Below are 14,756 nucleotides of genomic sequence, written 5' to 3'. Positions count from 1 at the left end.
GTGTCGCAAGATCACGCACTCACATGCACCAGGAAAAAGAAGGGGAACTCCGATGGATCTCAACGCGGTAGCGACACATGCAGGATATCGGACGCACGACCTTAGTGAATTGCGGCAGACCCGAATCCTCATTGGACAACGCACCACGGGATCACAACAGGACCGGGTAAGTAAATCTTCCCCATAGACTAGCAGGGGACTGTTGCAAAAAGTCCCAAGTCATGCCTCCGGCTTTGCTCGGTGTTGCACTCGCAGTAGTTCTGTGTTTACACCCGATTAATGAAGAGAGAGTCCTGTGAGACTTTTAAGCAGTGAAAAGTAAAAAAAAAAAACCTCAAAGTGACTTTTTTTTTATAGATCTGATCAAAATACCGTAAATCGAACAGTAATAATTCAATACTTTATAAAATATATTTTACATTTCCTTAGCCAGTACAGCACATATAAATAGAATTCTCTTTTTGGTTCCATAACATTAAAACACAAACCGCGCCACTCTTGGGCTTTGTTGGGTTCTCCAGTAGTCTAATAAAATAAAAAAAACCTCTGATTTCAGACAACTTCTTAGAATCCTGTAATCAGGTCATAGGGGCTCAATTACTTACCCGGTCCTGTCGCGATCCAGCGGCGGGTTCTCCGACAAGGATTCGGGTCTTCCGGCGTTTCACTAACGTAGTGCGCCCGATGTCCACCAGGTGTCGCTGCTGTGCCGAGGTCCGCTGAGGTCCTCCGGAGTTCACCATCCTATTCCTGGTGCATGTAAGTGCGTATCAAGCGACACATTTTTTTTTTTTTAAATACTGTGGTTTTTCCAAATCATTCTGGTTTTTCCGACGGCCACCCCCCCCATTTCCGTCGTATGCAGCCCGGGGCCGATGCGCCACAATCCAATTGCGTGCGCCAATTCGGCAATTCAGCGCAAAGCGGTAATTTTCAGGAAACCCAACGAAAAAGAGCGATTCGGGCCCTTAGTAAATGTGCCCCATTGTGTAGAACCCAAAGTCTCTCCGTTACTGTATCTCATCCTCCTCCCCTGTATGAGCGGATTATTCGCAGTCTGATCCTCCAGGCTCTTACTGAGCGGCTTCACTCCAGACTCCTGCCGTGCAGCAAGTGATGGTCCTGCAGACGTTGATCAATCTTTCTCATGTCATAAGTCGTGTTTTCCAGTTTTAAGCTATTTTACAGATTGATCAACAAGTCAAAAGCGTTTTTTAATTCTGCTACAAGATAAGAATTATGTGTCAAGCCGGGGAAGGAGTGAGAAAATAGCAAAATACAAGAAAAACCATCAATGGGAAACATAACAGATATGTACCAGAGATAGAGGCCAGCGTGAGGGGGAGTGCTGAGGGAGCCTGTGAAGCTGCAACACAGAGGGGCTCTGGTAACACCACAGAGCCCTTATAACTCATTAGCATACTGTTAAAGTTGATATTAGAAGGCAGGAGGCCACGGATAACACATATAAGAAGATACCGCAGTCCCGGTGCCTGGATGTATGAGTAATGTCCCTGGTTTATCATGTGGGATTTTGATGGTAGATTAACTTTCAGTATTTCGTCTGTCTTCTGCTCCAGGCAGACACTTTCAATCCTATCCAGTGAAATGCATTGGGGCTGACATGGGGGACAAGGTATTTTAAAATTGGGTCCAGAGTAGAACATGCCTAGAGATGGAAAAAGAATTATGCAGCTCTATATATTCCACCATAACACATTGTTACATATATATATATATGCCATATTCTGAGGATACTTCCAGCATCCCGACCTACCACCACGATTGCCAACAAGCCGGATGTGAAGCCGATCATTTCTATGAGAAGAACAGATGAAACATTTGTAGCAATGAGTGAAGAGCGCCAAGCATGAGCAGCCACCTCATCATTGGCAATGGCTTCCCCACCGTGCAGGATTTAGGAAGTGGGTAAGACTCTGTCCTATCAGATGTTTATGGTTTATACTGTGGATATACTGTACATTAAAGGTCCAAGGTGATGGATCTTATCCAAAGGATATGCGCTAGGTACCTGACCACAAGCGGTCAGATGGCTGGACCTCCAACGATAAAAAAAAGTGGGTCCTCAATGGCTTCAATGGAGTATGGGGACGTCAGAGATAATAGTGTCAGAAGTCCCATAGAAGAAGAATTGGTTATACGGAGCCCCTTGTCCTGTAGTTACTTTCCCCCCTCAGTAAACACGCACTCACCTCTCCTCCTGATAGCAGAGATTACTTTTTAGTGCAAAACCTGCTGAAAAACAGCCTAGGAATCTGCTGAACCAAGCAGCTCTTGGTCCCTGGTGCTCTGATCCCATAGGACCAGAAGACATCAGGTTCTTTGTGCAGGTGATTACTGATCCGATGGAAACAAAGCAACAGACACTGGAAGCTGCTGCTCAATTTTATTTATCGAAACTGCCAAACTTCACTTCCATCCCAGGAGTCAAGGTCAACATAATTGTCAAAGTCTTGTCTGAGCCCCTGGAGTGTGGTCTCCAAACCTGTGGCCTAACCATCAAACACTGGATAAAACAGATGACTGGGGCACTCGAGTCCCTCTGATCCGGATATTTTGCACTATGTAGCAATAAGACATCTCTTTCCCCCACATCTCCAGCGTCGTAAGCGCAGGACTTCACATGGCTTCATTATTCCCAACTACAACAAAGACTTTAATCTTAAAGACAAAAAGCGCGGAGTGATTGCGCCTCTGGTGAAGGTGCATCGTACGATGAGAGCGAATCTGGATAAGTATTTGATGTGAAGTGCCCGTAGTAATGTAATATATCATCGCTTACATGAAAGACTGGAAATGTAGCGGGAGAGAGCGTGCCGCTTGTTTAGTATTAAAATACTGGCGTATTGTGCGAAAGCTGAAATAAAACAAACTGGAAGCTAAATATCCCCAGGTTTAATTGGTTTCTTGACTCGTTCAGACAGGTTGTATACATACCGTATATATATGATTTCCTTAGCATACTCCAGCAGATTTTCTTCATGCTCACTGAAGCGCGCCATTGATTAGGAGAGAGCGCAACGAGCGGCCACCCACCAGGAGAACGTCATACATAAAGCCAGTCCACATAGCATTGCCACGGATTCAAGGACTGCCGAGATGCCGGAATCTGAGGTGTAGTACACTGTAGTCACCCACTGACACTGACCCTAATGGGTTATTGCAGATTTCCTTGAAAAACCCTTTAAACAGATCCATTAACCAAAAAAATCCCAAACATGCAGAAAATACTAATGGTGGTGACTTCCACTTAATCAGTCAGGTAATAAGCCGGGTGATGAAAGGTCAGAGCGAGGGGAGATCATGTTAGAGGCGGTGAAGTAGACCTAATCCCACAGGCTATAAAATGCAAATAACCAAGAAACCATAAGGCTTAGGATTTAGACAAAAGTCTTGAGACGAGCGTCGCCCAAGCATCCACACTGCGATGCCACAGCAATTAAGGGAAGGAGAACAGATACAGAAAAGTGTCCGTCCCATAAGTTAATGGTAGCAACGCTTTTATTCGCAGCCACTTAATAGATTATATATTAGCTGTACCAAGCAGAGAGAATTGGCTATGAGAAGACCACATCATGAGGGCCATTAGATGGGAGAAGACTTGATTATCTGTGTGATCAGTGATCGAGGAGGATCATGGAGGGAGGTGTCAGCGCTCACTTTCCCTGTAGCACCACCGCAGGTGAAACAAGGAACTACACGGTTCTCATTGAAATCATTGAAGCTCATTTACTAAGGGTCCGAACCGCGCACTTTCGTCAGGTTTCCCGAATATTTCCATTTTGCACCAAATTGCCCCAGGGAATTTGGCGCACGCGATCGGATTGTGGTGCATCGGCATGCACGTGACAGAAATCGGGGGCATGGCCGTCGGACAACCTGACGGGTTCGGAAAAATTGCAGAATTTAAAAAAACATTTGTGTCGCAAGATCACGCACTTACATGCACCGGGAAGAAGAAGGTAAACTCTGGCAGACCTCGGTGCAGCAGCAACACCTGCTGGATATCGGGTGCACGACCTTAGTGGATCCCGGAAGACCCGAATCCTCATCGGACTACACGGTGCGGGATCACGACTGGACCGGGTAAGTAAATGAGCCCCATTGGATGGTCTGTACGATATTCGGGCAGGCCATGCTCTCCAGAGAGGGAATAGGTAGCGAATTAGCGAATGAGGTGTGAAGTCTCTGGGTCCTCCAGGCTCAGGGATGGATATGCATTTTTGTACAGCGCTGTGCAATTGGTTGGTGCTATATAAGCAATAGGAAACCTTCACTAAAATAAACTTTTTGAGCATCTGAGTTCAAGAAGGTTCAAGACGTTCCACCAGACATTTGGATGAAAGCTGACAAAGTAGCGAGTCTGTATTATAGGGAAATGATCCGTCCACATCCTGTGCAGCGCGTTTCAGGCTTGTGCTCCCTGCAGCCCTGAAATTATTCTAAGTACTGTCCTCAACCACATGTAACACAAGCGTCTGCAATAACAGAACTGGTTACATAGCGCAGAACCCAAATGCTACACGAAAAGAAAAGGAAGAGGCGAAGCTGCCAAACCCGGGGATGGAAACCAAACGAAAAGAAGGCTCTATAAGAATCATAAGCCGTCATTAACTTCCTTCTGAATCACAAGATGAATCCTTTAAATGTCCAGACGCTTTCTTCCTACTGATCCCTCTCCCCTCTCACAGCAGGCAGGAGGTAGATACTGCAGCTACATCCCCCTCCTCCAAACCTTTGACTTATGTAGCAATACTTTGAATCATTCCTTATTCCGAGAGCATTACACATGGTGTGTGATGTATAGTTAAGTAGAGCTATAGGGATTCCATTGGCTTGAATTGACACCTTTGTGTCCTCTTATGTTTTACATGGGCCTTCAGACCAAAAAGGGACGGGACCCCTATTTCTCCTATGGGTACAGAACCCTATTCATAGGTGGATTACAAAGTGTTCCTCTGGACCCCAAATGTGACCACAACGAGGATTCACAACGCCCGTTCTCTTCACATTCACCAAACTATGAACAAAAGAAAGTCTCTACAAGAAAGACTAATTACCATAAGCCGTCATTAACATACAATGCAAAATCATAACCAATCCCCTCTCCCATCAATGACTATGTTATAGCAATGCCATAAAACAAGAGGAAGAAAAAATGGGACAAGCGCTAAATGGGCACCGATAGTTTCCAAAATTCCGAATAAATTGGTGGGGATGTGTTCCCCTCTGTGCCGACTCTCACCTTGTAGTGTTATACGCAAGTGCATAATGATTTAAGGGGCTTGTTACTAAAGGCTCCCTGTTAGCTCCTGAGTCCGGACACCTCCTTGGGCCAACCTATCCGATTTTTCCTATTGCAAGCACAGTATATGTTACAGTAATGGCCTCTTTATACAGGGAAAATATGGAACATATGGAACAGTTATGACTCCTAGATTGCTCTGTACCCAATGAAGTGACACACAGGGGGCATAGCTGCAGACCACACAAGCAATGGTCAATGGTGGCTGCCTGTTGCGAAGACAACAGCCATATTTTTTAGATTACGGCACAGTCCCTTTAGAGGGAATCTGTCACCAGGAATGTCATTTTAGTGAATCGTTTCAGTGCTATAGAAAAGTATATTACACATTACCTAGCTATTTGCCAGCACTGCCCAGTGAGTCATTAGCACCAGTCCCTGCCTCCAGCTGATATAGGCAGGAGGAGTGAGCAGAGGGAGGGGTGAGTGAGGAGGAGGGGAGAATGAATTGAGGAGATGGATACTCAGGCCATTGGAGGAACCCCTGCCTCCTTCCCCATGACTTGCTGGATGGTACTGGCAGGGAGCTAGGTAATGTGTAATATACTTTTATAAAGTGCTGAAACAATTCAGAATGCTGACAAAGGCATTTGTAAACTCATCATTACAGAGGCAATTTGAACCAGTCACCAACCTAAAATGACATTCCTGGTGACAGGTTCCCTTTAAATGATAAAGGAAACATTTCGGGAAAACACAATAACAACAATACCATAAAAACAGGACGAGTCATAAAGATGTAGCCTGACAATAAAGCCATGGCGATAGCTCATGATGTACTTGTACGGAGAAGGACACTCAATCACGGCATGGAAGGAGTAATCACTCCTCAGTGTTTTATTGCCTATATGACACATTCACGGCCATATGAATATGTAGTAAGTACATTAGCAGACAGGTTATCCATTTTCATGAGCTGCAGGTCCTGTAACAGAAGAGCTGATTAATATGGAGATTGCATAATTGTCTCCGGATTTTATTTAGATTTATTTAAACGGGAATTCAGAAATGAAACGACGTCTTCTGAGATGAAGCAGGAAACTGAAAAAATAGGCAAATCGAAGGGAGGAGGGTTGGGCCAGGTCCAGGAGAAGAGACCACCTTCAGTTTCTCGGTTGCTCCAATGACTCCAGTGAGGTTGGATTTTTGTTCTAGCTCCCACCATTATGAACAATACTGTTATTTTGGGTTCCTTATTTGCTCATTTGTTTCCCTGCCCCCAGGAGCGAGGTCTGAAGCTAAAGCAGACAGCCTGGTACTGTCTACCTCACCGTGCCAAGCCTAGCTAGCCTATTGGGGGATGCCTGGTTAGCCAATCACTGGCCACAAAGGCGATTCTCTACTCAGTGATTGGCAGAGTGGTTATTACTTTCCTGGTGAGAGGACACAGGAAGCATTGGGATAAGAGTTGCTGGGACAGGTCCAGGGGAGCATTTTCACGGGTGCCCCATGACATGGATCGCGGGGACACCCATGCCCCTATCCATGGCACGGTCCCCGCTGCCCCGTCCCAAAGCCCAGACTTACCTCTCCATGCTCCTGCTCCCGTCCGGCCTAGTACCCACTCCATAGGGCACGTGCGTGGCGGTACTCTGAGATTTAAAGGGCCAGCGTCCTGGTGATTGGCGCTGGTCATATCTGGCTATATAATCCGGCGGCTCCCATCATTCCCCGCCGGATCTTCAGCCTCATTACTGTGAAGTGTAAGCCCTCCTGTGTTTTCTGTGTTCCCATCATCCATTCTTGCATTCCTTTTCCGTGGGCCAGTCTGTTCCTGTTCCGTGTGCCAGCTTCTGTGCTCCTGACGTGAGTTCCAGTGTTCCTTCCAGCGCCGTTCTCCTGCTGTCACCCAAGGCTTGGACTGTATCCTGCATTACTACCTTGGCTGCCCCCACCGGCTAGTCGCACTCTGGTGGCACCCCTCCGCAGCAAGACCATCCCGCTTTGCGGCGGGCATTGTTGAAGACCAGGTGCCACTTAGATTCCGGCCCATAGTACCATCTTCCGCGGTGGTCCAGAGGGTCCACAGACCCAGAACCCTGACAAGCATTACAATTTACATTATTCTAAACTTTCATAAAAACATTTTGGTTAGACAAACCCATTATGTAATTTTTTTTTTCTGCCTACAGTCACCACTAGGGGGAGTTTGTCAGCTTAATGCATACAGTTTCATTAAGGATTACAGTGTGAGCTCTGCATACACATTTTGTTGACCTCTACAGGTTGGGGATTATTTCTTTGAGCCACAAAAAAAAAAAATGTGTAAAGGTCCCATGATGTCAGAAATGGAGATAAGATCATTCCAAGATGATAAAATAACCCTCCTAGATATTTTGGAACACAACTCTGCTGCTATCAGCCGTCTCACCGGAGTTACAAAACATATTTTTTTGGCTTTAAGTATAAGCTAAGCCCTTTTGTGGTATTCTTGGATTTTCCCCAGCATGAAGTAATATCTGCAGAGAGACATATGAAAAGTCACCTCAACAGCAACAAGTCCCATTACTTCGTAAATAAAACATAGTCCCCGTCCCATTTCCATAATGACCTTTGGAACTTTTGTTCTCGGTGAAATCATCTTATTTAATCTTGCAGAGATTGCCTTTCCTTTGCAGTCATCAGGAATGAATAGAAGAATTAAAATCCTCTTGTTGAAAGCTTGCGGGGCCGGCACAACCAACAGATCTGTAGAAACTCGGAGACTGCAAAGTGAAGGACATCTTCATGATCCCTGGAAGACGGATCGAGGCGGCGGCGTATAATGTGCCGCGCATTAATGATCACTTTCATGGGTGAAGCATCAAATTAATTCTAGTTAAGATAAATCTAATTACAAGGCAGATGTTGGGGTCTGTTGGCATGAGACCAGTGTTTGGCCGGAGCGTTCCCTCTGCAAGTGCCCATCACAGTCTTGTATTGTATGTGGTTCATGGGGAGCATTCAGATAGTGACTAGAGATGAGCGAGCACTAAAATGCTCGGGTGCTCGTTATTCGAGACGAACTTTTCCCGATGCTCGAGTGCTCGTCTCGAATAACGAACCCCATTGAAGTCAATGGGAGACTCGAGCATTTTTCAAGGGGACCAAGGCTCTGCACAGGGAAGCTTGGCCAAACACCTGGGAACCTCAGAAAAGGATGGAAACACCACGGAAATGGACAGGAAACAGCAGGGGCAGCATGCATGGATGCCTCTGAGGCTGCATAATCGCAACATTATGCCAAAATTATGGGCAACAGCATGGCCATGACAGAGTGACAGAATGAAGCTAGATAGCATCTAAAACATCCAATAATTGACCCTGACACTATAGGGGACGGCATGCAGAGGCAGCGGCAGCAGGCTAGAGAGTGGCATGGCGACATACTCTAAATGGACTCAGGCTTCAAACCAATGGGTGGCAGAGAGGAACCAAAGGAGGTGAGCAAGAAGCGCTCAAATAATATCGCTACATGATAAAAGTTTGCCAGTATATTTTGTGGATTACACAGCAGGGTGGCGACAAAGTTAACATGGAAGCCATGAAAACAACCCAAAATTCTGCCTGACACAGCTCGTTTGATAAGGGGACCATGTATGGAGGCAGTGAACTAGTAGTAGATTAAAGGTGCTGCAGTTAAAACTATGTTAGTTGGATCTTGGCATGGAGCTGGCGCTCCGCTGCCAGGCGAGCTTTCGCCAATCCAAGCCCCTGTCTCTAGGCTACTCCCCAAACAGCACTTCTAAGAACCTTTTGTATAAGATCAAGTGTAGTAGCGTTCTTATAAGTTTAGGATATGGCGGGTGAGGGGAATGTAAACAGCTGCGCAAGAAGCGCTGAAATAATATCGGTTAATCATAAAAGTTTGCCAGTATATTTTGTGGATAACACAGCAGGGTGGCGACAAAGTTAACAACTTTGATGTGGAATCCATGAAAACAACCCAAATTTCTGCCTGACACACCTCGTTTGATAAGGGGAGGATGTATGGAGGCAGCTATATGGACGACTTTTGGAGGTAGCAATGGAGACAACGTGTGGAGGCTGCTATGGAGACAATTTAATTTGGATAGTGCCTGTATGTGGCAGTCCCAAAAAGTTTTCAAACCAGAGGAGCAGGTAGGTGGCCCTCCAGAAAAATGGAATAGATTGAGTGCATGTATGTGGCAGTCCCAAAAAGTTTTCAAACCAGAGGAGCAGGTAGGTGGCCCTCCAGAAAAATGGAATAGATTGAGTGCCTGTATGTGGCAGTCCCAAAAAGTTTTCAAACCAGAGGAGCAGGTAGGTGTCCCTCCAGAAAAATGGAATAGATTGAGTGCCTGTATGTGGCAGTCCCAAAAATGTTTCAAACCAGAGGAGCAGGTAGGTGGCCCTCCAGAAAAATGGAATAGATTGAGTGCCTGTATGTGGCAGTCCCAAAAATTTTTCAAACCAGAGGAGCAGGTAGGTGGCCCTCCAGTAAAATGGAATAGATTGAGTGCCTGTATGTGGCAGTCCCAAAAATGTTTTAAAACAGAGGACCGGGTAGGTGGCCCTCCAGAAAAATGGAATAGATTGAGTGCCTGTATGTGGCACTCACAAAAATTGTTTCAAACAGAGGACCGGGTAGGTGGCCCTCCAGAAAAATTAAATGCATAAAGTACTATAGCAAGAGCCAGTGGGCCCTGTCAAAAAATAGCCAGTTTCCTCTGCTTTACTGTACAAAGAGGAGGAGAAGGAGGAAAATGAGGAGGAGGAGGAGTGGATCAATTATTCAGGTTGAGCTTCCTTCACCTGGTGGAGATTGGAAATTCTGAGAAATCCAGCCTTTATTCATTTTAATAAGCGTCAGCCTGTCAGCGCTGTCAGTCGACAGGCGTGTACGCTTATCTGTGATGATGCCACCAGCTGCACTGAAAACCCGCTCGGACAAGACGCTAGCGGCAGGGCAGGCAAGAACCTCCAAGGCGTACAGCGCCAGTTCGTGCCACATGTCCAGCTTTGAAACCCAGTAGTTGTAGGGAGCTGTGTGATCATTTAGGACGATGGTATGGTCAGCTACGTACTCCCTCACCATCTTTCTGTAAAGATCAGCCCTACTCTGCCGAGACTGGGGACAGGTGACAGTGTCTTGCTGGGGTGACATAAAGCTGGCAAAAGCCTTGTAAAGCGTACCCTTGCCAGTGCTGGACAAGCTGCCTGCTCGCCTACTCTCCCTCGCTACTTGTCCCGCAGAACTACGCACTCTGCCGCTAGCGCTGTCAGAAGGGAAATACTGTTTCAGCTTGTGCACCAGGGCCTGCTGGTATTCATGCATTCTCACACTCCTTTCCTCTGCAGGGATGAGAGTGGAAAGATTTTTCTTGTACCGTGGGTCCAGGAGAGTGAACACCCAGTAATCGGTGCTGGAATAAATTCTTTGAACGCGAGGGTCACGGGATAGGCAGCCTAGCATGAAATCTGCCATATGCGCCAGAGTACCAACGCGTAAGAATTCACTCCCCTCACTGGCCTGACTGTCCATTTCCTCCTCCTCCAACTCCTCCAACTCCTCTTCTTCTGCCCATACACGCTGAACAGTGAAGGACTCAACAATGGTCCCCTCTTGTGTCTCGCCAACATTCTCCTCCTCTTCCTCCTCATCCTCCTCCACCTCCACCTCCTCCGATATGCGCTGAGAAACAGACCTAAGGGTGCTTTGGCTATCAACAAGGGAATCTTCTTCCCCCGTCTCTTATGACGAGCGCAAAGCTTCCGACTTCATGCTGATCAGAGAGTTTTTCAACAGGCCAAGCAGCGGGATGGTGAGGCTGATGATGGCGGCATCGCCACTGACCATCTGTGTTGACTCCTCAAAGTTACTCAGCACCTGACAGATATCAGACATCCACGTCCACTCCTCATTGTAGACTTGAGGAAGCTGACTGACCTGACTACCAGTTCTGGTGGAAGTTGACATCTGGCAGTCTACAATCGCTCTGCGCTGCTGGTAAACTCTGGATAACATGGTCAGTGTTGAATTCCACCTCGTGGGCACGTCGCACAACAGTCGGTGAGCGGGCAGTTGGAGGCGGCGCTGCGCTGCCCTGAGAGTGGCAGCATCTGGGCTGGACTTCCTGAAATGCGCACAGATGCGGCGCACCTTCGTGAGCAAATCAGACAGATTGGGGTATGTCTTGAGGAAACGCTGAACTATCAGATTTAACACATGGGCCAGGCATGGCACATGTGTCAGTCTGCCGAGTTGCAGAGCCGCCACCAGGTTACGGCCGTTGTCACACACAACCATGCCTGGCTTCAGGTTCAGCGGTGCCAGCCACAGATCAGTCTGCGCCGTGATGCCCTGTAATAGCTCTTGGGCGGTGTGCCTTTTGTCGCCTAGGCTCAGCAGTTTGAGCACCGCCTGCTGTCGCTTAGCGACGGCACTGCTGCTGTGCCTAGAGCTACCGACTGATGGCGCCGTGCCCACGGATGGTAGTTCGGAGGAGGAGGTGGAGGAGGGGTGGGAGGAGGAGGAGGCATAGTAGGCCTGAAACACCTGGACCGAGGTAGGCCCCGCAATCCTCGGCGTCGGCAGTATATGAGCAGCCCCAGGGTCAGACTCGGTCCCAGCCTCCACCAAGTTAACCCAATGTGCCGTCAGCGATATATAGTGGCCCTGCCCGGCAGCACTCGTCCACGTGTCCGTGGTCAGGTGGACCTTGTCAGAAACGGCGTTGGTCAGGGCACGGGTGATGTTGTCTGACACGTGCTGGTGCAGGGCTGGGACGGCACATCGGGAAAAGTAGTGGCGGCTGGGGACCGAATACCGAGGGGCGGCCGCCGCCATGAGGTTGCGAAAGGCCTCGGTCTCTACTAGCCTATAGGGCAGCATCTCCAGGCTAAGCAATCTGGAGATGTGCACATTAAGGGCTTGGGCGTGCGGGTGGGTTGCACTATATTTGCGTTTCCGCTCCAGCGTCTGGGGTATGGAGAGCTGAACGCTGGTGGATGCTGTGGAGGATCGTGGAGGCGAAGATGGGGTTTTTGTGGCAGGGTCCTGGGCAGGGGGCTGACTATCAGCTGACACAGGGGAAGGAGCAGTGGTGTGCACGGCCGGAGGTGAACGGGCTTGTTGCCACTGAGTGGGGTGTTTAGCATTCATATGCCTGCGCATACTGGTGGTAGTTAAGCTAGTAGTGGTGGAACCCCTGCTGAGCCTGGTTTGGCAAATGTTGCACAACACAGTCCGTCGGTCATCCGGTGTTTCCTTAAAGAACCTCCAGACTTCTGAAGATCTAGCCCTCGCCGCAAGAGCCCTCGCCACGGGAGCTTCACTAGTTGACACATTTGGCGCTGATGCACCAGCTCTGGCCCTGCCTCTCCGTCTGGCCCCACCACTGCCTCTTCCAACCTGTTCAGGTCGAGGACTCTCCTCCGTCTCAGAAGCACTGTGTTCACCCGGCCTCTCAACCCAGCTTGGGTCTGTCACCTCATCATCCTCTGATCCCTCAGTCTGCTCCCCCCTCGGACTTCCTGCCCTAACAACAACTTCCCCACTGTCTGACAACCGTGTCTCCTCATCGTCGGACACCTCTTTACACACTTCCACTACGTCAAGAAGGTCATCATCACCCACAGACTGTGACTGGTGGAAAACCTGGGCATCGGAAAATTGCTCAGCAGCAACCGGACAAGTGGTTTGTGACTGTGGGAAGGGTCCAGAAAACAGTTCCTCAGAGTATGCCGGTTCAAATGCCAAATTTTCCTGGGAGGGGGCAGACTGGGGGGGAGGAGGCTGAGGTGCAGGAGCTGGAGGAGTGGCGATTTCGGTGACATGGGTGGACTGCGTGGAAGACTGACTGGTGGTGGACAAATTGCTCGAAGCATTGTCAGCAATCCACGACATCACCTGTTCGCACTGTTCTGGCCTCAACAGTGCTCTACCACGAGTCCCAGTAACTTCAGAAATGAACCTAGGGAGTGTAGCTCTGCGGCGTTCCCCTGCTCCCTCATCAGCAGGTGGTGTCTCACCCCGGCCAGGACCACGGCCTCTGACCCCTGCAGTAGTTGGACGCCCACGTCCCCGCCCTCGTCCTCTACCCCTAGCCCTCGGGTTAAACATTTTTAAAATGAGAGTTATAACTTTATTTTTTTTTTAACTTTTTTTTGTTTTTTTTTGTGTTTTTTGTTTTTTTTTGTGTTTTTTGTTTTTTTTTGAGTTTTTAAAACCAAACAATCCTATCCTATTGCTATGGCTATTTTCTAGCCAAGTATCAAAGCACACTACTATGCCAGATGAGATGACACTGAGTTAGTGCCTAATTGAAATCCAACCCCTACTAAATTTTCCCACTTCGGTCTTTGCTATGGATATGTGCGTCACTAAGCGCAGAACACAGCGGTCGCAAGTCTCACTACAAATTGCTCAGAATTGGCAAGTACATGCACTGCAGAAACTACAGCCACCAGCAGATCAACCAGAAATCAAATATATAGAACGCTACTGTAGGCGTAAGTAAGCTCTTTGTATTCTCCTATGGCTATTTTCTAGCCAAGTATCAAAGCACACTACTATGCCAGATGAGATGACACTGAGTTAGTGCCTAATAGAAATCCAACCCCTACTGAATTTTCCCACTTCGGTCTTTGCTATGGATATGTGTGCCACTAAGAGCTAAACACAACGGTAGCAAGTCCCCCTGCTAATTCCTCACAAAATGGTAATAGATGCAAATTAAAATAAAAAAAGTAGAACGTTATTGTAGCCCTAAGAAGGGCTGTTGGGTTCTTTGAGAATCACTCCTGCCTAACAGTAAGCTAATAGAACACCCTAACGCTTTCCCTGACCAGCAGCAGCTCTCTCCCTAGCGGCATCCAGAGACAGAATGATCCGAGCAGCGCGGGCAGCGGCTAGTCTATCCCAGGGTCACCTGATCTGGCCAGCCAACCACTGCTATCGACGTGTAAGGGTACCACGTCATGCTGGGTGGAGTGCAGAGTCTCCTGGCTTGTGATTGGCTCTGTTTCTGGCCGCCAAAAAGCAAAACGGCGGGAGCTGCCATTTTCAACGAGCAACGAGCAGTTTCGAGTACCCTAATGCTCGACCGAGCATCAAGCTCGGACGAGCATGTTCGCTCATCTCTAATAGTGACCCCTTCACTATTACTGCAACCATTATGCATTTGGATCAAATAGTCTAAATCAGTGTTGTCACTAGCTCATATACCCCAGATTTGGGCCAGAATATTGGATCTCTAGACAAGTACACATTCTAACTGTATCAATATCCTGAGGATTTGGATACAATTGAAATCTATTATGCGACAGAAGAAATCAATGGCTCCATGTACTCACAGGCGGCTTATAGACAGAAAGACATCCCGGTTGCATATAGTTTTTGGCTATTCTTTTTTAGTCTCCTGATACATATAAAAACATATTACACCTGTGTGGGGAGCACATCAATAGTCAATGGGGAACATTTATT

General features: G+C 47.8%; 1 protein-coding gene across 1 annotated transcript in view; it reads right to left on the bottom strand.

Moving 5' to 3' along the window:
• Nucleotides 1-14,756, bottom strand: part of ADAM12 (ADAM metallopeptidase domain 12) — a 390,586-nt gene that overhangs the window by 289,072 nt on the left and 86,758 nt on the right. The window lies entirely within an intron of this gene.

Source organism: Engystomops pustulosus, chromosome 11 (genome assembly GCF_040894005.1).
Source record: "Engystomops pustulosus chromosome 11, aEngPut4.maternal, whole genome shotgun sequence".
In the NCBI taxonomy this organism is placed as follows: Eukaryota; Metazoa; Chordata; class Amphibia; order Anura; family Leptodactylidae; genus Engystomops; species Engystomops pustulosus.
Note: the sequence above shows the minus strand (reverse complement) of the source record. Positions and strands in the feature narration are given on the sequence as shown.